The sequence below is a fragment of the Eublepharis macularius genome, chromosome 4, assembly GCF_028583425.1.
Source record: "Eublepharis macularius isolate TG4126 chromosome 4, MPM_Emac_v1.0, whole genome shotgun sequence".
Lineage (NCBI taxonomy): Eukaryota > Metazoa > Chordata > Lepidosauria > Squamata > Eublepharidae > Eublepharis > Eublepharis macularius.
This window is the reverse complement of record NC_072793.1, coordinates 146,932,370-146,959,374: the sequence shown is the minus strand read 5'-3', so window position 1 is coordinate 146,959,374 and position 27,005 is coordinate 146,932,370. Positions and strand designations below refer to the sequence as shown.

General features: G+C 40.0%; 1 protein-coding gene across 1 annotated transcript in view; it reads left to right on the top strand.

The window, feature by feature from the left end:
* Window positions 1-528: 528 nt before the first annotated feature.
* ATXN7 (ataxin 7) overlaps window positions 529-27,005 on the top strand; it is a 113,359-nt gene continuing 86,882 nt past the window's right edge. The window contains exon 1 of the mRNA XM_054976870.1: window positions 529-614. The gene's annotated coding sequence lies outside the window, so the exon portion shown is untranslated. The remainder of the gene's footprint in view (window positions 615-27,005) is intronic.

Genomic DNA, 27,005 nt, shown 5'->3' with positions numbered 1-27,005 from the left:
TGATGCTCCTGTCATCATAAATTACAGCATTCCTAGAAATTATTCTTCTGTAGAGCAACAGTACAGTTCCACCTGAATAAAAAACATGTAATAGCATCCTGAGGGCATGGTCTATCTCACACTTTGTAATTTTGAACGATATTATTGGTTGTTGTAGATTTTCCGGGCTGTATAGCCGTGAAACTACAATGCCAAGACCACGGCTATACAGCCTGGAAAATCCACAACAACCATCGTTCTCCATCCATGAAAGCCTTCGACAGTATAATGATATTACTGATTTTGCCTGTTTGAAAGATTCACAATTGTCTTGCTTTATCATAAAAATCTAAATACTTTTAACTTAAATCTTAACCTTGTTGTTCAGCAATGGGAGATGAACTTCAGCCAATTATATTTTAATAAGTAAAGACAGTAATCATAGCAGTATGCAAATAGGAGGTCAAGGTAATTTCAATTTTTTTTTCACTTCTGGAAAATAAAGTAACAAGAGTTGATTGTTACCATGTGTTTCTTTACAGATTTAATCAATTATAAGAGAGAGGAAATTTCCACAATCCAAGCAGATGATGATCAATTGATATCCCAACCTTGAATTATACCAGACTTTTAAGGTACTGTAACCTACTAACCTAAATATGCATATACTGTTTTCCTCAGGTATTGTAATCTGTGTACTTCAGATGCAAGATACACATAAGAGATCAAGACACTACAAAAAAACAAACAGAAGTTGTAAGGAAGGAGATGGTAACATGATGAGCTGCTAGATACTTTGCGAAAGGAGACAGATAAAGGATTTTAAGGATTGTACAGGCCGTAATTTATCTATGAGACCAACTGTACCTGCGATGCTGTTCCAGGTACTTAAACTGAGAGTGCTGGGAGTGGGTGTTTATTTTGGAAAAGTAGCCATGTTATAAGGGGAAAGCCTATTTGCCCATTGTTGTTCTTGTTTTTTAAAGGAGGGGCATATCTCTTCAAAGAAAAACAAACAAACAGGAGATTGTAACTGAGTGTGTTGCTTCAGAGGAAGATGGTGGTAGTGGGCAGGATGGTAATAGTGGACAGTGGGTGGAGAGAGAATTGCATTTAAACAGAAAACTGGGTTGCAATTTGGAGACAATAGAGAAGTTAAGAGGACTTCACCATTGTACTACATCCAGTGTGAACTGGCTTTAGTCTTTCCTGTTCTCATTACTCTGCCCACTGGAGCATTTAGAATTGAGTTAGAACAGAGTTGGAAGGGACCTCCAAGGCGATCTAGTCCAACTTCCTGCAGCCTCTACCTAAAAACCTCTGAAGAAGTAGAGCCCACCACCTCCTGGGCCTGTTCCACTGAAGGACCGCCGCAACTGTCCGGAAGTTCTTCGCCGCAACTGTCCGGAAGATGTTTACCCCAAAACTCTCAATTTAATTTCAACCCGTTGGTTCTGGTCTGACCTTCTGGGGCAACGGAAAACAACTCTACACCATCCTGTACATGACAGTCCTTCAAGTACTTGAAGATGGTTATCATATCACCTCTCAGTTGTCTCCTCTCCAGACTAGCCAAAACAGAGAGCTGCGACACAGGGAGACACCCCACTGCAAGCGAATTTAACAATTCTCAAGGAGAAATTTTCAAAAGTAGTATTTATAAATAGATGTCAATTCCAACCTCCATCAAGTGAATAAATGTAAACAAGTGCAAATTAGCCAAATATACAAAGGGAGGTTAGTGTAAGCCACGAGTCCCAGAGTTATACTCTTCAGAGGGTCCAAAAGTGCTGCAGTGTTCATTAAAGTCCAAAACTAGTTGTTTCCTTGTGTATTTCCTTCCAGTTGAGAGAAAGAGAAAAGATGAAAAGATGTTAACTGGCTCCGTTCAACAAGGAAGTTAGCATTTCCGCTAGTTTCGGCTGTTCTTTCTCAGGAACGTGCCAGACAACAAAGAAACATTTTCCTAGCAGGTTGTTTCTTGCCTGGATAGCTTATGCAGATTTTTTTTTTTATGAGAGGACTATCTGGTCAACCTGTTACAGATCCACCTAACAATAATAGGAACCAAATCACATTTTACCAACTTGTCAACAAGAATATTTTGTGGAATCTTATCAAAAGCCTTACTGAAATCAAGATAAACTATGTCTACAACATTCCCCTGATCTGGCAAGGTAGTAACTTTCTCAAAAAGATAAAGTTATTCTGACATGACTTGTTCTTAAGAAACCCATGCTGGCTCTTAGTAATCACAGCCATCCTTTCTAAATGCTCAAGGACTGACTGATGATTTAACTGTTTGATTTTACATTTATAAAGAAGAGGGCTTACTAAAGATCTCTTAATAGTTAAAACTAAACTGTGTTACATGATCTTGCTGCACTGTGAATCAGCATTCTGCTAGTTCGACTCCCACTACTGGCATGAAATCTGCAGGTGACCTTGGGTAAGCCACTCCTCTGTATTGTGGGGATAATAACAACACTGACTTTGTTCACTACTCTGAGTGTGGCACTAATCCATCCAGAAGAGCGGTATATAAGCACACTGTTGTTATTATTATAGGTGCTCTTCCTTAAAACATGAATGCCTTGCTGGATTCAGCCAGGGTCCAACTATCGTAGCAACCAACAGGCATGATGGGGTCTACTTGATATTAACCAGGGATCTTCCAGTGTGCTGTGTTCTGCTCAGTTATTTTCCCTCTGGAACACATGTCTGTGATTGGGAGCCCAACACCCATTCCCACCATTCCCACTGCAGTTTAATGTTGATGAATAAATGTGATTTTCCCCAATGCTAGCACTTTCATAGTAACCGAGACTGGCTGAGCAGTTGTCAGAGCATCGATTGGGTAGAGCTTGTATTGTTACTGAAGTGCTTTGTTTATCTTCACTTCTTTTGTTTTTTAAGCAGTGAACAAACTTTTATGTTGAATCAGGTTCTCCATCTTCTTGCCCCATTTCCTGTTTTGTTTGAATACTGGCCCTGCTACTGTCCTTGCAGCATAAGGGCTGGTGTAAGTTTGGACAATCAGGAGGACTGTTGAAATCACTTGCTAGAAACTACTGACTGAACAAGCACTTAAAATAAGTTACAAGCGCGCTATCAATTCTCAAAAATTAAATGTCTACAAGCCTGTAAGCTTATGACGGAAGAAAAATCTTCTGGTTTGTAACAGTGAGCTTCATATGTATATGAACCTGAAATAGTCACACTTACTTTTCTAAGGCTGTATGTTGGTCCTCTTTTGAGAATGTGGATAAAGTCTTGATCTAGGATAAGAACATAAGAGAAGCCATGTTGGATCAGGCCAATGGCCCATCCAGTCCAACACTCTGTGTCACACAGTGGCCAAAAACCAGGTGTCCTCAGGAGGTCTGCCAGTGGGGAAGGGACACTAGAAGCCCTCCCACTGATTGCCCCCCTGGTTCCTGAGAGACCCAGGTTCAAATCCTCATTTCTACCATGGAAGCTCGTTGGGTTGGCCTTGGGCCTGTCACATAGCCTGATCTACCTCACAGGTTTGTTGTGAGAAAATGGAGGAGGAGAGAATGATGTTCTAAGCCATTTTGAGTTCCAACTGAGGAAAAATGCAGGATGTAAAGAAATAGATTCAAATGCAATGGTAGAATAAGAAATGCAAACAAAAGTTAAGGCAGAATTGTTTCTATTTGTCACCTTCACTGACCTTCCTGTACTAAGAATTCAAGCTCCTCTTGCTTATTTCCCATTTTGTGAGCATTAGTCTATAAACATCCAAGGCCATGGATATTGTGCCCCAGTGTCTGTCCTGCTATTGTGGTTTTTAAGGCATCTTCCTCCTGTAGCAATCAAGTTCCTATTTTTAATTCTGCAATTTGTACTTTACTTTGGGTTTAGATCTATGTGCCCTATAGGGTTTGATTAGAAGCCAGCTCACTAGTCTTCTGCCAGACATTCTTCCCATTTTTTGTGATGTTCAGTCTTTCTCTCTCTCCAAATAGCCCTTCGTTAAAGACATGTAGGCTGTGGTCCCAGAAACCAAACCACTCTTGGCAAAGCTACCTGCATAGTCGCTAATTTACCTGAAGTATTCTTCTTTCTCTTTGTTAGTCTTACCTTTTACAGGAAGAATTTGAAAAGAATTCCACCTGAGCCTCACCTTCCTTTCTTGATCCTTGCAATCAATTGTAGTACTCTCATAACTGTGTCATTTGTTCCCATGTAGATGAGCAGGAAGAGAAACTAATCACTGGAGGTTGTCAATCTCGGCAACTTGTTTCTCACATTCTGGATCCCCACAGCAAGGACAGCATACTCCATGAGCTAAAAAGTCTAGTCAGTGCACAGCTTCATCTGTCACTCTCAGTAGCGGGGCACCAACCATCACTGTCCTTCTGCTCCTTTTTCTGCATGTGGTGGCTGAATCACTCCTGTCTCTGAGGAGCTGACTCTTCTTTCCCACACAAGGTAGGCTGCTGCAGCTGTCCTCTGTCTGGATATCCGGAGTCACTCTGTTTGGAAATGTCTTGAAAGTGATTTCTGACGCTAAGAAGTGCAGAATGCCTTCGGATTCTCCTGCTATGCCAGTCACTCCTCCATGCAGCTTCTGTCCTTGTACAGATCTCATTTTAATCCTTGACAGTCTCCTCTTGCTATTGTCTGTGTTGCAGTGCCTTCTGTGTGCTGTCGAAAAACACCTCATCTTCTCTAATGAGGTGAAGTGTCCTTACTTTCTCTTCCAACAGAACAACCAGTTACATTTGCTGCAGATGTAGTCCAGGTGGAGTCAGGCAAGAAAATAAAAATTAAATAAAAATAGCCCCTATATCACTGTTTACTGTTCCGTTTTGCTCTGACTTGGATAGCCTAGACAAGCCTGATCTTGTCAGAGCTTGGAAGTTAAGCAGGGTTAGGCTTGGTTAGTAATTGGATAGGAGACCTCCAAAGAAAACTAGGGCCTTTATGCAGAGGCAGGCCCCCTCTGTTAGTCTCTTGCCTTGAAAACCCTAGCAGGTGTCATCATACATCAGCTATGACTTAACGGCACTTTCCACTGCCACTGTCCCATCTTAATTCCTGCTTCTATTCCAACCTCTGTCTCTACTGAAGGAATAGCCTTTTGCTCATGCTCTTGAAGCTCTTGTAATGTATTGATGTTTAGGAGGTGCTTTGGTATGAGCCTTGTGATGTATATCTTTCAGCCTCCTGGTGATAAGAGTGTTGGGGTAGCAAGAAGCCCACAGGAGCATATAGTAATCTCTGGTGTCTTCAGCATAGGCTGCTGGGAAAATATGCAGACGTGCAACTTCCAGCCCTCATCCCTCTGGTGATTTGATCTCTGCTGTTCTGAAAGACAAGACTAGATCTAATGGATTTAACTTGTAGGAGTATATATTTCAGTTTAGCACTGGAGAAACTATCAGCAGTAAGAGCAGGACAACATTAAAACAAGTTATGGGGAGGGCTCGTCTTTGTTGAAGGTCTTCAAGTGGAGGCTGGGCAGCCATCTGTTGGGGATTTGGATTTTCTACATTAAGTGGGGAACTAGGACTGTAAGGCCCCATAAAGATCTCTGTGATTCTGTGGCATATCCATATTTGTTGATATGTTTGATCGTAATACCCAAAGTTATTTATCTCTTCTTTTTGATTATTCTGTACAACAATTCTGTAAAGTAGGTTTTTATTCCTGCTACAAAAAGTGGGGGCTGAGATCAAAACACAGTGGCTTGAATAAATTTATGCAGGATTTTGAATCTGGGACCATGTTCTAGGCTGAATCCTGATGTTCCAAGCAAGCTATGTTTTGTTTGTGAAGTGAACGAGCCTTTAATGCTCAGCACCGAGCGCTCCTTTGCTTGCATATGGAGCCATAATTGACAGTTTGTTCATAACATCTGAATGCAGCACTGTGCTTCAGCCACTACGTTATATGGAATTGAAAATAATGGCAAAATCTGTGGGGTACATAAAGCCAGAGATTGGAGATATAAACAAACAAGATAGATCTTTCCACCAACTTGTAAAACATTCTAGGTTTGCAGAAAATTCTGAAATCTTTAAAAAAAAAAAAAGACAGCCTCTTCCTCTTTTCTTCCCTCCTTTGGGCAAGTGGTGCCAGGATGGGTCTGGGGGTGGGACACTTCCAGGGCTTTTCACTGTTCACAGCATTGTGAAGATACAATGGAGGAGAGGAAGATGATGTGGACTGCTTTGGGGTCCCCATTGAGGAGGAAGGTGTGGTATAAATAAAATAAACGATTGATTGATTGATTGATTGATTGATTGATTGATTGATTGATTGATTGATTGATTGATTGATTGATTGGATTTCTAGCCCGCCCTCCCCGCAAGCAGGCTCAGGGCGGGTTACAATCATAGATAAAATAAAGCAGGGAAAGGTAGCCAGGAGGAGGGATAGAGGGAATAGTGTGAGGAACGTGATACAAGGGGAAATGAGGTGCTTGTGGTAGGGAAGGAGGGAAAACTGAAGACAGAGAGTGGGACGGATAAAGGTAGGTTGCTGGTGGGTGGGGAAAGAAAGAGGCTATGGGGGCTTTCAGGGAGGGAAAAGAGGAAATAATGGAGCAGGGGGAAATTAAGTGCCCTCTGCAAGTCCTTGCAAGTTCTCACTTGTATATTATGTATTAGCTTGATATGGTAAAATATAGGATCAGCACTTACGATACTGGTGTCCTAACATATAAAGAATAGCCTATAATATTACCACATTCTTTTTCTGTGAGAGCCAGTTTTATGATTTTAATAATAGAGTATTCTACCAAGTGCCTGAAAGGGTTGTTTTATGTTACTGAAAGAAGCAGAACACATTTAAGTGGCAAAGCTAATCTTACAGAATGCTAGCCATAGTACCGGATTTCTCTCCCATAAGAGATGTATCCTCACGAAGCTCAGCTGAAAGCTATTTAAGAACTCTAGTTTTTAGGTGATGGATGAATGGGGAGCATATTCTAGTGGCCTCATTTAAGTGTTCCATGTTAACTTCATTGAGATAAATACGCAGAAATGTTCAGAGAACTAAAGCAAAGTGGCAAAATAATCAGACCCACTAAACCTGTTTCTTGTGGCTGGCTGATCGACAGACTTTTTCTTATGCATATCATTGCTCAAAACATCATGCATATCCCTCTTCAGTCATGCAAACCTGATTTCATGTGCAGAATAATGTCTGAGATTACAATCTGTTTTGGTAAGCTATTGTAGGCCTGTGAAGCAGGTGCCTTGCAGTTCTCTTCCATTCTTGTCTATACAGTTGGGTGGTAAAAACTATTACAGTATAATATGTGCCTTACAATATTTTTTTATTTATCATGACAATGATATTTTTTGTGTTCCTTGTACTTTAAATAATGATATATAGCTTCAATCAGCTTAATTAAGCAGACACAAATATTTTTAATGAACTTCAAGTTTTATATTTAATAAATAAATAAATAAATTTGGATACTGGAAGTGCTGGATTCTTATCCCCATATTGCCAAATGTGCAGGTAGATTACAACTTTATTTTGTAAGGAAAATTGATAAAATGGATAAAAATGAATACAAGATTGTCTTTTAAAATTCTCGTCATCTGTTATGATAAATGGAGCCTTAGCTATTTCCTCATCTGTAGCAGTTGTATTGGAAGAGCATGGATTAAAAACATATCACACAAAAATAAAACAGACAAACAAATTAGATGTCCTAAACTCCTTCCTCTGCCAATTCAACATCAGAATTTTGGTGGTTTAATCTGTAACATTAGATGTTCAAAATACCATGGGAGACCAGGGCTTTTTTTCAGCAGGAACGGGGGGGAACGGAGTTCCGGAACCTCTTGAAAATGGTCACATGGCCGGTGGCCCCGCCCCCTGATCGCCAGACAGAGGGGAGTTGAGATTGCGGAGGGCAATCTAAACTCCCCTCTGTCTGGAGATCAGGGGGCGGGGCCACCAGCCATGTGACCATTTTCTCTGAGGGCAACCACTGAGTTCCACCACCTCTTTCCCCAGAAAAAAAGCCCTGTGGGAGACCATCATATTTTACTCTTAGACTATATTTTTAAACTCTTGTTCTCATACAGATGGATGGTTTTACTGTTGCCCCTGAAAAGTAAGGGTTTATACCTGGAATATATTGCACTGTTTTCAGTTTCCTGATTCTTGGACTCTGTTTACCATGTGCACATAAACGCCATTCTACTTCTTTTGCTTTTTGGAGCTTTTCTCCTATTTTTCTTTGGACCAGCGAGTGAACTGTTCACGGGTATCTTGGATATGGAAAACAGGTATGCTTTCTTCTAGGGAATTACTAGATGATTTCAGGGAAACCTTCCTAAACCCCTCTGCCCCCCTCCAAAGGATTTGGGATTATTTCCATTTACAGTTTAATTTTAAACCTTAAAGGATCCTAGGAAGGCGTAGCTCATCCTTTGTCGTCTTCTCCTCCAGTAGCTGTTTCCATACATTATACCTTTTTTCAGGTCACCGTCAGATTTTTTTATGCTTATCTTGCCAACTCAACTATTTTAAATTCTGTACTTGACAAGCGGGCTTCTCCAGTGCCTTCTATGAATTCGTAATCTTTATTTCTACCTCTTAAAATAATTCATTTTAATATTCTCCACTTCTATTTTGTAATATATTATCAAATTATAAAAAATCTTTAATATTTGAGTGATTAAAAAAATAAGTAAATCAAGAAGAGAATCGTTTCATACCTGTATTTGAAACTACCTCACAGATTCATTCACTGTAAAAATCAGTTTCTGAAGTGACCTTATTATTTCTAGTTTGACTTGACAGTCAGTAATATTGTCCATTGAAGTGATGAATTGATCTTTCTGCTGCCACTCTTCTCTCTCTTCTGGAATACTGATGGATTTATGACATGCTGAAAGAATGTCTCAGTAGCAGAAGAATATAACACAGCCCAAGGAGATATCTAACATGAAGAATAGTTGCTAGCAGTGGACAGCAAGAAAAATAAATGAAATGGGGAAGAAAATAAATATGTAAAAGCATCAATAGTAAAACAAATTAGCAATTTTTATTAAAAATTCAGTTAGAATTATCATGCTGGATGCTTTTTCTGATATATTCTAGTTGTAGAATTAGCTATCTCTTCTAGAATTTCGATTTTATGTGACTGTTTTGTTCAGTGAAGCTTTATGGCACAATAGGGCTTATAAGTAAGTACTGCTTAGGAAATATTCATTGATTAATTATGAGTCTAATTTGGAAATCGTGTGACTTTCAGCAGATTCCATCAAAAAATTACCCATTCTCTTGTTCTATATGTACAATCCATTCATTTCTCTCACCTCTTTTTTGCAGCCCACTTATGTTATTATTCCTCAACTGCATTTGTAGAGATACTTTCATGACTTTGGTTAGTGGTGCTAAGAGCAGATAGTTATGCTCTAATAATAAAGGTGCTGTTTCCTCTTGAATGGGCGCATGACTGATTGTCAGAATGTGATAGCCTGACCTGCTGTATCATGATACAGAGGATACCCTCATCTGGAACAAATTCAGAATTTTGCTAGTGGTTATTTTCCCCAAGATTTTATTATAGTTCTGAAAGTGGGAGAAGCTGTTTGGTCTCTCCCATCTTCTATATTGAAAATATTTTTTTAAATGGTTGTAGCCATTCTAAGTGCGTGGAACAACCTCTTATATTTTGACAATTTCACATGAAGAAACAAAGGAGATTCATTAGGGGTTTTCTTTGTCATTTTGTACCATATAAGGAAGGAGGGTTATTTCAACTGGCCTTGGTAGCTGGTCATCATTTGTCACTGGTCTGACTCCTGACCCTCCCCTGAGTTCTCTAGAATTGAGGAGGGGCTGGGAATACTAGAAGGAATGTTGATATTGGATTGGATCTCACAGAGCATTTCCAGTGATTTCCACTGAACTTCCTTCAGTGAACCACAACATTCTCGCCTCCGCAACCCTCAGACGCTGGGGTGGGGGAGGGGGGCGCTATAGGGATGGTGAGGTGAGAATATCATGTGGAAACACTGTGGAAACAGTGATACCATAGAATCACAGAGTTGGAAAGGGCTTTACCGACTATCTAGTCCAGCCCCCCGCCTAGTGCAGGAACAGCATAAAGCATCCCTGACAAGTATTCATCCAGCTGCTCCTTGAAGACTGCCAATGAGGGGGAACCTACTACATCCCTAGGCAGCCGATTCCACTGCTGAACTACTCTTAACATGAAGAAGTTTTTCCTATTGTCCAGCCGATACCTTCCCTCCTGTAGTTTAAACTCATTGTTTCGAGTTCTGTCCTCTGTTGCCAACAGGAACAGCACCCTTCCCTCCCCTAAGAGACTCCCTTTTAAATATTTAAAGAGAGCAATCATGCCTCCCCTCAACCTCTTTTTTCCAGACTGAATATTCCCAAGTCCCTCAGTCTTTCCTCATAGGGCTCGGTCTCTAGGCCCCTGATCATCCTGGTTTCTCTCCTCTGCACCCGTTCCAATTTGTTCACATCCTTTTTGAAATGAGGCCTCCAGAACTGCATAAATAGTCCAGGTGGGACCTGACCAAGGCAGTATATTGTAGAACAATGACATCTAGTGATCTGGATGCTGTCTTTGTTGATATACCCAAAGATTGCATTCACCTTCTTTGCTGCTGCATCACACTGACTGTTCATATGTAGCTTCCCAGCTACCTGTACCCCAAGATCTTGTTCACCCACACTGTTGCCCAGAAGTGTATCCCTTATCCAGTATGCATGCTTTGCATTTTTGTTACCCAAGTGGAGAACTTGGCACTTATCCATGCTAAATCTCATCTTACTAAATCTACACACTTTTACAACATGTTCAGATCTCGTTGAATTCTATCCCTGTCTTCAAGGGTGTTTGCTGCTCCTCTCAGTTTGGTGTCATGTGCAGATTTAATGAGTAATCCCTTCACACCTTCATCTAAATCATTTATAAAAATATTGAAAATCACCAGTCCCAGAACCAAGCCCTGTGGCACTTCACTGGACAGTTCCCTCCAATCAGACATGATGCCACAGATAACTACTCTTTGGGTGCAGTTATTCAGCCAGTTCCTTATCCATCTCACCATCCCAGAGTCCAGTCCACAGTTCTCCAGTTTACCCATCAGAACATCAAGAGGAACCTTGTCAAAAGCTTTACTGAAATCCAGAAAAATTACATTGACAGCGTTCCCACGATCCAGTAAGCCTGTCACTCAGTCTTAGAAGGAAATGAGGTTGGTCTGGCATGAGCTGTTTGGGACAAATCTGTGTTGACTTCCCCATATTACCATGTTGCCTGTCAGATACATGCAGACTGATGCTTTTAATATCTGCTCCAGTATCTTTCCTGGGACAGAGGTCAGACTGACATTTGCCCTCCTCCAGTCATCCGACACATCACTTGTCCTCCCAGAGGCCTGGAAGATGATTGACAAAGGGTCTGCAAGCTCTTTTGAAAGTTCTTTAAGCACTCTCGGGTGCACCCCATCTGGCCCAAGGGATTTGTATGCATCCAGTGCAGCAAGATGCTTCTCAGCAACTTCTCTGCCCATGTCAACCAGCAGCCCCGAAGTCATACCTTGCCTACCATCTCTAGGTGGGCTTGTTCTCTCCTTCAGGGAGAAAACTTAGGCAAAATAGGCCTTCTCTCTGTCCTCTGTCAGAGTTTCTCCATTTTCACTAGCAGTGGGGGTAGGCTCCACCTTTACCTTTCATTTGTTCCTCATGTATCTGAAGAACGTCTTTTTGTTGCGGTGAGCCCCTCCTGGCCAGTCTCAGCTCGTTCTGAGCTTTGACCTCTCTGATGGCTGCCCTGTGGTGCCTAGTTACCCCTAGATACTCTTCTTTAGATGCATTTCCTTCCCTCCATTTCTTGAACATCTCCTTTTTCTTCCTTAGCTCATCATAGAGCTTTCTGTTCATCCACATTGGCTTCTCTATCACATTTCCACCTTGCTGGAATGGTGATAGCTTGAGCCTGCAAGAGCTCTTCTTTTAGGAGAGCCCACCCTTCACTCACTCATTTCCCTTTCAGCATTCTTGTCTGTAGAATAAATCTCATCAGATCTCTAAATTTATTAAAGTTTGCCTTTTTATCTTTGGATTGTAGGGAGGGGCTGTCAGATACTTCGCTAATGAGTTAAGGACCATAAACTTCACCACTATGTTGCCTTTCATACTACCTGTTGTCTTAAATATGTGCTCCTATGAGCTACTTGTGCTTCATATGTTCTACTGTCAGCCCTAGAATTGCTTATGTTTTGTTTCAGCATTTCTTCAACTCTCTATTGGATTCTTACTAATGCTATGTCTTTGTAAAATTGTGTTTATTTAACCTATGGCATTGTTTATGGAAATGCCCTTGAAATTGAGTGTACTAATCTCACTGTATATAATCTGCCTTGAGTCTCAGTGAGAAAGGTGGAGTATAAATGAGACAAGCACCCCCAAAGGGGGATATTTAATAAATACATTTTTTTTATTTATTTATTAAATGTGTAGTCCGCTCTCCCCACAGGCAGGCGGATAATGTCATGTATAGTGTAATCACAATAAAGTAACATTAAAATGAAAACTTTGGGGTGCTTCTGGACCCAGGTTGCTTGTTGGATAAATAAGTGGCAGTGATGTCCAGGATTGCCTTTTATCAGCTTTGGGTGGTAAGCAAGCCGTGGCCTTTCTTGAGCAATAAGGAACGTGCCACTATGGTGCATGTCCTAGATTATATCTAAATTAGATTGCTGCAGTATGTTCTGTGTGGGTTTGTCCTTGAAGAGTGTCAGGAAGCTGCAGTTGGTACAGAATGCATTTCCTCACTGACCCTCTTTCCTGTTTATGTACTTTGTTTGTTACTTTTAATTTTTCATATGTATTTTAAAGCTGGTTTTAATATTTTTGATTGTCACTTTGGGGGCCCTAAGTAGCAGGAAAGGCTGAATAAAAAATGTTTTGAATGAATAATTATTATCCTGTGCTGATGGATTTGGGTGAGACTATGAGTATGTAGAACTGTTTGAGCAAGTTTTCAAGGGGCAACGTGTGGGTGACCATGACCAAGCTGCCTACTTGTTCCCATGTACTGAGAGGACATGGATGGTTTCCTCTCTGGAGAAGCTAATCTCAGGGCAGAGAATCCTTCAGTGTATTGATTAAGTCATAGAAATAGCATCTAGGAACTACTCGTTTATACATTCCACCTTGGAGTTCAGACTGGAACCTAAATAAATGGGATCTATGTGCTCAGTCAGCCTAGACTAGCAAGTCTCCCCCACATGCCAACATTTTTCACTGTAGTGTAGTGGTTAGAGTGTTGGAGTAGAATCTGAGAGACCTAGATTCAAATTCCACTTCTTCCATGGAAGCTTGCTGGTTGACCTTGGGCCAGTCACACACTTTCTACCTTACCTCCCTCACAGGGTTGTTGTGGAGATAAAATGGAGAAGGGGAGGATGATGTAAGCTGCTTTGGCTCCCCATTGTGGAAGAAGATGGGGCATAAATGAAGTAAATAAATACATTTTTACACTAGGCTTTGGAGATATTCCAAAGCAGCATAAGAGATTTGGGAGGGAAGAGGAGGGGTCTCTTACCTTGCGGTTGGTACCAAGGGGCAGGTGATCTCAGTTGCCTCTGTCAGTAACCACATTAATTGACTCCTGTGTATAAGGAAAACTTTATTTCCTTTCAATGTAGGATGTCATCTTTTACTACACTGTGTGCCTTTGGACCAAACTGATCTTCATATTTTGCCAAAATAAACTCTTGGAGCATTATCAGCCTTCTGACACTAACAGAGCTCTTTTCTGAATTAAAGCTGTCACCACTGTCTTACCAGGCAGTGAAATCTATCTCCTCTCCCTTTCTAAGTGGGAAAAGCTATTCGTTAAAATAATAATGCTAGAAGGGGAAAAGTACCTTGGCCTTATATCTTGTTAGACGCCCTGTCTTGACACCATGCTTGTGGGTACTGAGGGGAGGGGTGAATATTGTTACTTGTCAGAGACTCAGATTCTTCAGAGTAGGAAGGTGTCACCAAATGTAAGAGGATGGCAGTGTGGTTAATTAGCAGAACCAGCTAAGGCCGTAAAAGGCAAGAAGGCTTCCTTGTCCAGATGAGGTGAACAAGAAGACACTCAGGTTCTGGCACAACAAATATATGTTGATGATAAGGCGGGTAAAAAGAATGAGGCACATATTACTAAAAACATTAAGACAATAAGTTCTTTAAATATATCAAAGGCAGGAAGCAGCTGTTTGAACTTCCTCTGGACCTGCATTCTACTTCTTGTTCTCTAATGACTCCACCTGTCATGACTCTAGTTGGCATTGGCTGATCTCCTGTACAGTGAAAACAGGTCTTGGCAGCCTCTGGCTAGAAAGCTGAGTGCTAACAGGGTCTTGGGAGACTTCAGAGTTTGAATTCCAAGATCCATAAGCAGTTGTTAAATTTTAAGCCATGTTGTCATTGCCTATCTACAGTGAGATTTGAATGACCCTATCCTTGAGTACAGAGGTTGAACAGTAATTATGCACTTTATTATATGCTACATTTCCATTTTAAAATACTCATTCAATTTAAACAATCCTTTCTTTTTAAAAATTGTCAGTTATAACTAGTGGAGATCTCCTACCAGCAGCCATTATTGCAGTGGGAGAAAAAAATCCACTGTCTGTGTCCTGTATGCTGCTGTATGACTTTTGAGGAAAACTAGTAAGATAGCATAGTTCTAGTAATTTCCTTAAACTCTGTGTAGCAGCATGCAGGATGCTATGGCTGCCCCATGTCCATGTCCCCAGATCTCTCCCCCCGCCAAGACTCTCCATGCTGTGTAAACAGCCCATATAGTAAGCTGCCCCCATGTCAGTGCTACATGGAGCAATTGCCACACAGAATAACCATAACCATTATCAGAGGTATTTTCAAATTGTTTACAAGTGGTAATTATAATATATGGAGCAAGTCTAAGTCTTTTCTACTGGAAATACTTTGCTTTGTTCTGTAAAATCACTTCTTGTCTTAAGGCTCCCCACTCAGCCTTTGGAACTTTCCTTAAATGTTTGAATAACATCTAATTAGCCCTTAGGACTGACCTCCAAACGTCTGCACATAGTGGTTGGCTGCAAACCAACACTCTGCTGGTTTGAATCCCACTACTGCCATGAACTCAGTAGGTTGCCTTTGGTAAGCCCCTCCTCTCAGTCCCAGCTCTCCAGCTGTGTTGTGGGGATAATAACAAAGCTGACTTTATTCACTGCTCTGAGTGGGGTACTAATCTGTCTAAAAGAGTGGTATATTAGAACAGTTATTATAGAAGGTGTGTGTGTGTGTGTGTGTGTGTGTGTGTGTGTGTAAAATCTTTAAGTTGATTTACTTAGCTTATACTTGTAATCAGAGTTACAGTATTCTAATCCCATAGATTTTAGTGGGTTTAGAAAAATGTAACTTTGTTTAGGATTGTACTGTGTTCATATAAGTAATTGGTCTCACTGCTTGTCACCGATGGTTTTGTGTTATTCAGAGGTAATACTTTGGATTGGATCCAGAGGAGTTAGCCGTGTTAGTCTGTAGTAGCAAAATCAAAAAGAGTCCAGTAGCACCTTTAAGACTAACCAATTTTATTTTATTGTAGCATAAGCTTTCGAGAATCAAGTTCTCTTCATCAGATGCCTGATCCGAACTGGCATCTGATGAAGAGAACTTGATTCTCGAAAGCTTATGCTACAATAAAATAAAATTAGTTAGTCTTAAAGGTGCTACTGGACTCTTTTTGATTTTACTTTGGATTGTTTAGCAATAAAGAATAAGTTGCAAAAGTGTATACTCTGATTGTCCTGGAGCATGGATTACATTTAACCATTAGGTAGCTGTTGAAGTGAACTTCAGTTAGAGCTAACCAAAATTCCTGTTTAACCCAGTATCCAAAAAGAGTTTTAAAGTGTGGTTAGAGATCCTGAGTTAACTTCTGAATGCTGAAATTGTTTGTTGTTACCTTATTTATTGATGTGACATCTAGTGAAATGTATAGCAAAGAGTAAGTCCTAACTACATTTTTAAATTAAATTATATCTTGCCTATCTTCATGGTTCAAGGTAGTTTACAAATTGCAATTAAAAACATCACAATTTAAAGCATACAAAATAAAAACCTCTAATAACTCCTGTCCCAGAGTTGCCTACAGGCCCTGGGTGAGGGTAATAGCTAATAGACAAAACCCTGCAAATTGCCGCTGGTAAAGGAGAATGTATGGAAGGAGACCTGTCTTTTAAAGATGTAGATCCTGGGCTATGAAGGGCTTTAAAAGCCTTGGATTGGAGTTGAAAGCAAACTGGCAGCCAGTGTAGCCAGTAGATGAGACAGGTTCCTGTAAAAAAGCCTCTAACATTAACTGGGCAGCCCCATTTTGAATGAGCTGTAGAGCACATTTCAGTAATCCAACTGCAAGGTAACAGAAGTATGGATCATGCCATATCAGCTGAGTCTGAGGAAGGAGAGAATTGGTGAACCTTATGTGGCTGATAGAAGCTATTCTTGGTCACTACACCCACTCTACACTTACCTACTTTCCAAACAGCAAGACTTAGTACTCCCAAGTTTGTCACTTGTTCTGCAAATGTCAACTAGTTCATACAGTAATAGTGGATCCAGTTCTTCTAAAACATCAGACTAGCATCACCTCCGTCTTGTTCGGATTCAGCTTCATCTGTTCTGCTTTCAGAGCCAGGACAGACACAGCTGGAGGCTTGTATAATGAAAAATAGTTCTTGGTGTCATCTGCTTATTAATAACTCTCAACTTTGGGGCTCTTGAGATCTCATTCAGAGGCCTCACATGAATATTGAAGAGCAGGGGTGAAATTATAGAACCCTCTGGCACGCCACAGGACAATCCCACCCTGTTAATTCTGCTTCCTTGGTGGAAATAAGAGATTCATACCAGTCCACTCTGGTGGGAGTCTGTTACAACTGTATATTTGTTTGGAAGTCTTGGTAACTTACTTGAAATGCTTTCTTGCTGTGCTGTAGTTCCAGGACATAGCAATCCTAAATGCATATTGAATCACCAGATATCTGCTTGCTGTTGTGAAATGAAAGAATAGTAGAATCATGACAACACAGTGAAGGAAGTTGGTTTACTGCTTGACAAAGTTCATTCCTGTTAGGGTTACATGAAGATACTAATGCATAAACAGTTTTAGGCCACAGCCCACGATTTCAAGTCATGTAGTATTTATTGTATGAGGCCAAGGGCTACTACAATTAAAACACACAAGAAAAGAAACATGAAACAAAAAAGTAATGCTGAACAGTAGATCAAAGCAAAGTTAAAGACACATAAAAACGACCTTACCAGAACGTACATAGCTAAATAAATTACTTCAACACAGCCCACAGTTTATTGCGAAATAGATGTTTGTAGGCCACAACCCACTTCATTACATACATCTGGCTCACGAAATTTTATGTTGGCTTTAATGAATATTTGATAGTGTTTGACTGCAATCAAGCAAAGAAGCTTGTGACTGAGGGGATGCAGAAGGTGATGTTGTTACTGTAAACAAGCTGGACTGTGTACAGAAAGCTCACAGGCAGGCACTACTGCATTTTACTAGTCACTATCCTCAGACCCCCACAGATGCATTCCAGAAGAACTGCATAACCTAATGAATGCGCAGCCATGCCTCAGGAGCCTTCTATTGATTACCCCAAACATCATCCTGGACACCCCATCATTTCAGGCACTATACAGATTCCGGCCTAAGGCCAATTCATTGACAGTCTCACAGCGACTACCATCTTGGCAACTATGGGTGCATAGAGGCTGCATTCATCAACATCCCCAACAAAGCTGCACTAACTGTAAGCCATCAGGAAGATTACTAATGCATGCTTGGCCATCAAACTTTTCCCATTCAGTACTCAAACCACAATTACATAAAATTTATTGATAGTTTATATCTTCAAGTTATACACCACCCTCACGTACTGGCACAGTGGATCTAGGGTGTGAAATAGTCTAGGCTGTATTTGATAGTAGGGTGAAAGTTGTTGAAGCCCTGGTGGAATCTCTTAGGAGTTTCCATCCTACGGTCCAGATGATAAATGTACTATTAATATGTCTCCACCTAGCAGAGGAGAGGCACTTGCAGACAGTGGATGAGAAAGCTTTGTTCCAAACCGGAGTTCCCCGATGAGGTGGTTGTGGGCACCATGGAGCCCACCAAGTATTTTTAGAAAGTGGGAGGGGCCAGGTAGGGATTTTGCCTGGAAGGGCTTCAAACTGGCCATTGGAGATCTAATTGGCTATACAGATTTTTAAGAAGTTGCTTTAGCAGCAGGTGCCACTACAGCAAAGGAATCTTCGCTGTATGATTGAAGATAAGCTGTGTGTATGCAAGAAAAATAGCTTTAAACAGTATGTTTGTTTTAAAAAACACCCTGTTAAACAGAGCTCTACTGCCTGAAATGTTGAAGAGTTACTATTAGCATTACAGCTGACCTCACTCCCTGAGATTTTGTGGTTGGCTCCACCTCTTGTGGTTACGCTGACCATCCAGAGTCAAAATTTCCAAAGATGCTTACACACTCAAAAAGTTTGGGAACCCCTCTTCTAAACTATTAATATATTTATGCTGTGAAATACTTTTTAGCTGTAAAATGTCAAGCCTGTGGATGTTACCAGATTTCAGGACAGCTGTGGTTCACCTTGAAATTTCCTTTTGTGGTTTCTCCCCAATTAGGATGAAACTGCAGTCATCCTTTTCCTTATTCATATTGATTAAAATCATTAGAAATATTGCTGGTTTTGTGTCAGTTGTGTATTAGTAGCATATAACATATAAAATACGTACAGTACTGTACAAGGGTGCTTTTCAAACTTTAGCAACCCAAAGACCCCTAATTTTAATTTTCCTTTTTTGCCTCGACCTCAAAGCTCTGCCCTTCACCCTCACCCACCATGTGCTCAAAGCCCCTTTTCAAAATGTGAATGGCAGGGCACCCATGCCCTAAGGAGGCTTCTGTTCTCTAGTTTCCACAAAACAATATAGAAAGAACCACATTAGCTATACTTGAAAAACAAGTTTAATCTAAATGTTTTCATTGTCTGTACAAGGCCAGGCCTTAGAGCACTGATTCAATCAATTTCACACCTTGATTGGAAGGTCCTTTGCACTGAGTACCAGAAACTCCCTTTTGGATAATAACTTCTAGATGAACAGGGGTGAGAAGAGGCCTGGAAAGTGTTCAGAGCTGCTCACAGAAAAAGATCAGCATCTCTATGGTTGACAACTCCAGGCTGGAAAATTCTTGGAGGTTATGAGGAGATTATTCCTAGAGCCTGGAGAGGGTGTTTGAGGATGGGAGGGAGCTCAGTGGGGTATAATGCCATAGAGTTCACTCTCCAAAGCAGCTGTTTTCTCCCGGAAGCTTTGCTCTGTAGTCTGAAGATCCACTGTAATTCCGGGAGATCTCCAGGCCCCACCTGGGTACAGAAATCTTCATTAAACATAGTTCTATAGTGCTTGATCTTACTTGTGAAATGGTCCTTTTACACTGAGTCACAGGGTAAAAGACAAAGATTCACTTTCTCATGAAAACAGGAAGAAAAATTTGGAAAAATCATACATATGAACATTGATTTTAGTAATATGAAAGATGTTAGGTTTCAGTGCTACATGTTCAAAAATCAATAACTGTCTTTGTAACCAACCTTTAGTTGACCCAGTTAATATACTTTGTAGCTCAACCACAAAATTTGGAGCAGATAGAAAACAAATTTAATAGACAACATAGATAAATGAGCTGTAATGATTTGTGTAACTTATGTAAACTTGCAAAAGCTCCTTGAAAGCTTTATCCATGAATATTCATTCTGTCCTATAGTGGCTCTTGTTATAGGACTGCCTGACATTCTTCATGAAATTAAGGGAGCAGTTTTGCTGGACAGATTTGCCAATTCTTCTTTTATATGACACAGCTTTTCAGCAGGGTGATTTCTACCTCTCTATTATTTTAGTGAATCATCACTCATTCCTATCATGCTTCTAGTATGTGACAGCATGGAGGATATGAGAGGATCTGGGGAAGCATTGTAGGACAGTGTTCTTTGTTCTGTTTCAACAAACAGAGAAAAGGGAATAGAAAAGGTTCTAGATCATGTTTACCAGTGGAGTTCTGGAGCTTCATTCACCAAGACATCATGTTCTGGCTGAAAAGAATATAGTGCCAGTTCAGAAAAGACCAAGGTGTACTTTTCTGGTGTACCTGGTGGAACTCTCTGTCTGAGGATACTCGGGCCCGCCAGGATCTTGTATCATTTAGGTGGGCCTGTAAGACAGAGATGTTCCACCAGGCATATGGTGGAGGCTAATTTTAGCCTATCATTGCTGAGCCTTCCACCGGTCTCCCTCTTCAAGGGGTATGGAGAGTCTACTCACGCTGGTTGCCCCGAAAGGGGTACAGTATTTTATCCATTGCCATTTTTATGATCGATTTTAAGTTGTATTTTAATTAATGTTGTACCTCGCCCTGAGCCGGCTTGCAGGGAGGGCGGGTTAAAAATAAATAAATAATAATTAAAAATACTTTCTTAGATAATTTCAGTCTTCTAAGGTTAACTTCAGAATACAACTACACATTCAGATTCAAGCAATTTAGCTGAAAATGGAGCAAAGCATTCTTTGACTGCTTTAATGAAGAACGGTGTTCCTGCTGTTGCCTGGAATCTGAAAAAAATGAACATATTCAGTGAAAAAAGTGGTATCAATACAAATGTACCAAGAGTTTCCATGCAACTCTAAAAAGACTTTCTAAATGGAAGGGAATCTCAGTGGTAATGGTGTTACATGCAGTACAAAATTTCCACTGTCAAGAAACCTTGCATGGATTGTGGAGCACAGGAAAGCTCCTACATCCTCAGTTCATCAGGAATTCAAGTTCACCAAAAAAATTTTATATACTCTTTGTGATCATTCACAAATTCTGACTCTTGTGCAAACTTCCATGTTAAAGAAAAATGACAGCTATCAGAAGTCACAATCTGTCAAGAATTACTTGCAGACTTTACTGTAGAGACTGAATTATGTTTGCCTTTTTCCAAAAGAGCTGCTGTTACCTGCCATGCAGGACTTGCTACGAAATTCTGTCTGAATGCCACCAGTCCCTGACCAGTCCCTCAAGCTGCAACTCACGTAGCTGAAAGAAAATAAAAAGTTGTAGAAAGTTTCCTAGCTAGGGAGGAAGTGATGTCATTGATTTGTGGAGGATTCCTGAGCTCCATCTTCAACACTTTAACTTTCATAAAAAAAGAACATCTGTTGAATTTCAACTGTATTAAGAATGAGAAAACCAGGCAGATAGAAATCTTAATTATTCTGAAGTGGCAAAAAAACCCTACATAAAAACTTTTTAAAAAACGGCTGACAGGATCTTGTGAGACTACAGAAAATAGCACAGAAAATAAAATTAAAATGCAGAGAAGTTAGCCGTGTTAGTCTGTGGTAGCAAAATCAAAAAGAGTCCAGTAGCACCTTTAAGACTAACCAATTTTATTTTAGCATAAGCTTTCGAGAATCAAGTTCTCTTCGTCAGATGCCTGACTCAAAACCTAGCCACTAAAGAAGAAGAAAACACATCTTTCTATTAAAATTAAGATTCAAGTACATCGTGCCACCTATGAACTCTTTAACCAGTCTCCTAGCAAAATAAATTCCAAAGATAAAAACCCTTCTTGCAAGATATATGTTGCAATTAATGCAGCTTGAAGATGGGATTACACTCATCGCTGAGAGCAAATGGAATAGGTGCTCCGACGCAGAGTCAGCATGTCAGCCTATAGTTGGCATAATTTTACATCATTGCACCAAAACCCTAATTCTTAAAGAAGCAAGAAATAGGACATCTTTTCCTTTTCAAGATTTAGCTACCCAAGTTTTTCAATATATTTGCTTGAGATTCTGAGAGAGTGAGACAAATGATGGTTCCTATAACAGAATGTTTGCTTGGTGTCAAAATTCAGTATCATGGGGTTTTTCCTTTCAACTTCTGTCAAGATACCATCTTTCAAGCAAATGATGTGGAACTGAGATGCATACTTCTTGATATCCTTAAGCTGCTTTCTACTGATCTTTTCCTAAACTCAGATTCTCAGGTAAGCCACTCTCTGACAAGAAGAATTCTGGATGGAGCACTCTTTGTAGAAATGAAGCCAAAGCACCCAAACTATTTAATATCTGACAATGAACATATCCTTACAAACAAGCTTCTACACCCTAACAAAATTTTGAAAGTGGCAAATTGAATGCTTCAAAGATAAATAGATCCGATCCATTCTATTATATATCCTTTATGGAAAAGATTTGCTGATCTCTGATTTTTTTCTAAATTTAACAACTTTCTCTATTTGTTAAGCTGTTTATTTAAATATAGACCTCTTTCATAATTCCACATCTGGAACTGTTTCCCATGACAAAGACCATTCTTAGTTGCATGGGCAATCAAGCTGAAGAGGAAGTGTTCAAGTATTATCAACAGCAAACTAAGATCCTTATAACCTTACAGTGCAATTGTGAGTAGAGTTCTGTTTTCTAAGCCTATCGACTTGTGTGTACTTAGAAGGGTATAACTCTGTTTAGGATTGCACTATCTGAAACCCATTTTTGTAAGGTAGCCAGGGGCATGCTAGGAAGAGGTTATTATTGGTAAAATTGGATATTAAATCTGGATCTGTTAAAGAAAGGAAAAAATTGGAAACTTTAGCTATCACCTATAGCAGGGATTCTTAACCTGTGATCCTTGGACCCCTGGAAGGGGGGGGGCTAAGGATGAGCTTCGGGAAGTCCATTAACCAGGCACAAAAAGTTACTTTGAAAATTGTCTGTGTGGGGGTGGGGGGACCTCTTTATGTCAAATTATGGTAAGGTAACATAATTTCATGGTCAAGTAACATCCAAGAGTTTTCAGCTCCTGTTGCCATCAAAACAAAAAGTCGAAATTGATTGAATGTTAGAGATGACATGCACATTATACCATATTAAATACTGTTCCAGAATTTCAACTTCTTATTCAAGCCAAACAACAGCAGCCTTCTCACTGTAATTTTCTTTTGAGCAGAATTAAAGTTTACTTTTTATTTGCACAATTTGCATTTATTTCAGTTACTTTCAGTACATGGCCACTAATTAAAATAAATTGTATGCAAAATTTTGTGAGTATGTATTTCTATGCATTTCTATGCAGAGAAAAATAGCAACTACTCTGACAAAGGAGAACCCTTATTCTTCTCCTGAAAGAAACCCTACATTAAAAGGTTTGCAACTTCAAAATCTAAAGGAGTAGATAGTGCCAAAAGGTAGGAGAAAAGGAAAGACTTGAAACTACTTGTAGGGCTATCTACAGCTCAAATAATATGAAAATGTTTGGAAAGTTATGAAAATAGACAAAAATAATTGTGCTGGTTATATACCGAACTAAATAAATCTGAATCTGAATCTAGACAAAAATAATGACAAATAGAATAATAGATCCCTATGTATGTAATTGTACAGAGAAAAGATTTATACTTTACAAAATAAAGGGGGTTTAGCAATGCACCTGGGCTATCAGAACCAGTGAGAGGTAGTAGTTAGAATGGTGGACCAGGACGGAGGAAGATCCAGGTTCATACCTTCAATTTGTCATGAAAGGTTGCTGGGTGACCAGACCATGCACACTCTTGGAGTGTCCTCACATTCTGAGGATAGAATGTGAGTTGCTTTAGGTCAACATCGGGGAGAAAGTCAACACAGACCTTGGGCCATTCAGCCTAACATACTTTATAATATTGGTTGTGAGAACAAAATGGAAGACAGAAGAATGATGTAAGACGCTTTGGCTCCCCATTAGGAAGAAAAGTGGAGTATGACATTTGTTATAAGTATAACATCAGTTATGGTTCACAAAAAGGATGATTGCTGTCACTTAATCAGGTATTGCTGCAGAATGCTCATTCAGTATTCAAATTACTGTTAAATAGGGTGAGTGCAAGCTACAGCGATTGGTGAGCGGAGAAATACAGGCAAGCCCCTAGCTGTAAATGAAGGAATATACAATTATACAGAAAAAGTATTCGTTAAAACTGCTTCTCTACCTCAATCTTGCTGTGTAAATATGCCAAAATGTTAGGAAGGAAGTATCCATATACTGGGGTGATCTGTTTGTATAAGACTCACGGCCCTTTTAAAAGCTAAAACTGTTTAATTTGCCAGACTGTTTTTTGAGATTGTTTTGCTTTAACACACAATTCTTTCAAATGCACAAAACAACAACAACTACTACTAAACAGAAGGCAGTCAGATGATCAAGGGGTTGGAGAACCTTAAAGCTTTGAAGGCTTTTGTAATTTGGGAGTGGGGATCAAGGCCAAAGTACAGACCACTTGTTCTGTTTATTTAACTTGCCATGCTGCTAATTTGATTTGGTGAAGCCTCATTGATGGGAGAAACCTGCAACCTTCTCACCTCCCCTCAGGCATGCAGAATTTCCTTGATATAAATAAACTTCCCAAATCTCTGTTAGCCCCACCTAGGGAAAGCAAAGTTCTCCCCCCCCCATCTATTAACAGCTGCTTTGAAGTTTAAAAAGAGATCAAATTAATAAATTTCTCATGTCAAATTCAGTTTTTCCCTGAGGGATAGGACATAGTATATAAAAATAAACTATTAAAATGGCACGGAAAATAGGAAAAGTATCTTTATTTTTGTTATCTGAAAGATAGGAAAAAATAAAAGTTCAAATGAGAAAACACATTTTGTAGTAAACAAAAGAAAGTATTATTTGGACATAAAACAGTTCCATAGAGTCACTATAGGACTATCAGCATAGTCTAGTGTCAGACAAGGACCTAAGATAACTCGGTTTGAATCCCCACTCGGACGTGGAAGCTTGCTGGGTGACTTTGGGCCAGTACATACTTTCAGCCCAACCTACCCCATGATTGTTGTGTGGATAAAATAGAGGAGAGGAGAAATAAGTAAGCCACCTTGAGTCCACCTTGAGGAGAAAGGTGGGTTATAAATGAAGTAAATAAATAAAGTATAATACCAGCATATTTGGATATTGTTAAACTTTTTACCATTGAAAAACTTACCTCTTTAATAATCTCATCAAACATTGCAGGGTATTTTTGCTAAAATTAAACACATTTTTAAAAAATGTCTGTCTGTCTGTCTGTCTGTTTAGGAAAAAAGATTCCAGCTTTCCAGGCACCTGTCCGAGGCAGTTTACAAAACAGATATCCTTGAACAGATATCAAATAAATAAATATCCTTGAAAATATGTAAATTTGGGGATCATCAATATATCTAATTCTCATCTTGACCAAATCTTAAATCTAGAGACTGAAGCCATGAACAGACAAGACAGATCTTTCAACAAACCTGAGAAAAACCCCAGGTTTGTAGAAAAATCTGAAATCTTTTTTTTTAAAAAAATGGTGGATTAACCCCTGCTGCCAAATTAATAGAAGCAGCACCTGTAGCTTTAAGAAACAAATGCCCACAGTGGCCACTGTTATACAGTGCTATTGTCAGTTGAAGCTTTGGTTGCTGTCAGTAAAGAGCAAAGGGGAGGACCATTTCCAGGGCTGTTTTGGCCTTTGAGGGAGGCCTGCCAGCAACCCCTGGGGTGCCTTGACACCACACAAGTTCCATGACTCACCCAGGCTCAGCTGCTCGCTGCTGTTCTCCAGCAGCCACTACCCGAAAACCAGTGTGGTGTAGTGATTAGTTTCACATCAGGATCTTGGAGACAGGTTTGAATCATCACTATGCCGTGGGAGCTTGCTGGGTGACCTTGGGCCAGTTACATACTCCCAGCGTAACATATTTTACAGGGTTCTTGTAAAGATAAAATGGAAGAAAATATGTAAGCTGCTTTGGGTCCACATTGTAGGGAAAGGTGGGGTATAAATGTAGTGAATAAATAATACATATAGCTGAAGGCCGGCAAAAAGTAGGTTTGTTGGTGGGCGGGAAGGAGAGAAAGAAGCAGAAAAAAAGGAAATAGTGTGACGAGGGGATACAGGGGAAAATGAGACACACACACACCCCATCCTTGAACGTTCTCCGCCTCACAACTGAACATGGCCCAGCTGGCACAACTTAGCCAGAGTTCTCCTAGGGACAGGCTGTTGAGGAAGACAGGGTGGAGATAAAAGTAGGTTGGCCAGTGAGTGGGAAGGAGAAAAGGAAGCAGGAAAAAGGGAGAGGCTGTGGGGGCTTTCAGGGAGAGGGGATAGTAGGAAATTAGATGTTCCTCACAAGTCCTTATGGGTCCACTGCTTTTTATTATCTCATGCTGTAGACTTTTACACATTTTTTTCATGCTATATATTTTGAGTGAATAGAACCCTGTGTTGAAGCATTTCACTGATTTCAAAACAGAAAATAGGGAGGATGTGTCCCCCACCAAGTGCTTTTTTACATTATGTGGGTACCATGAAATTCTGGATCTGTGATTTTGTGGTGCAGTCCATGAAAACATGATTTTATGTAGGAGTTGGAGGTAATCCATGTAAAAATCATGACAATCCATGCCTAAGCTTGTGTTCTATGGAAGCACCATGAAGTGCTCTGTCCTTCACTCCCCCTGCCCAGTACAGTTTATAGATATGAATGTGATGTGTGATTTGATGCTCGACTTTCCCAGCATGTTTTGAATCTATGGTTTGCCATACATGTTGTGCCATGGCAGCACACCCAAACACTGGATCCATTATTTTAGTGGTGCGATTCATTGAAATGGCTGAGATGTATGAACTGATAGTGCATTTCAGGGACTCTGAAATGAGGTGAGGTGTTGTCTGTGGAGAAGGATTTGAACAGTGATATGATGTGTTTCAGTTTAAAAATCATACTAATTCTCGAGGATCCTTTTAAAATCTAGATGCTAGGTTTGCCCACTTTTATGAAAAGAATTAGGCAAAAAATATTTGTATTTGTATATATTGTATACTTGGTTTAAATGTTATTGTCAACATTTCCCTTTCATATTGGTAAT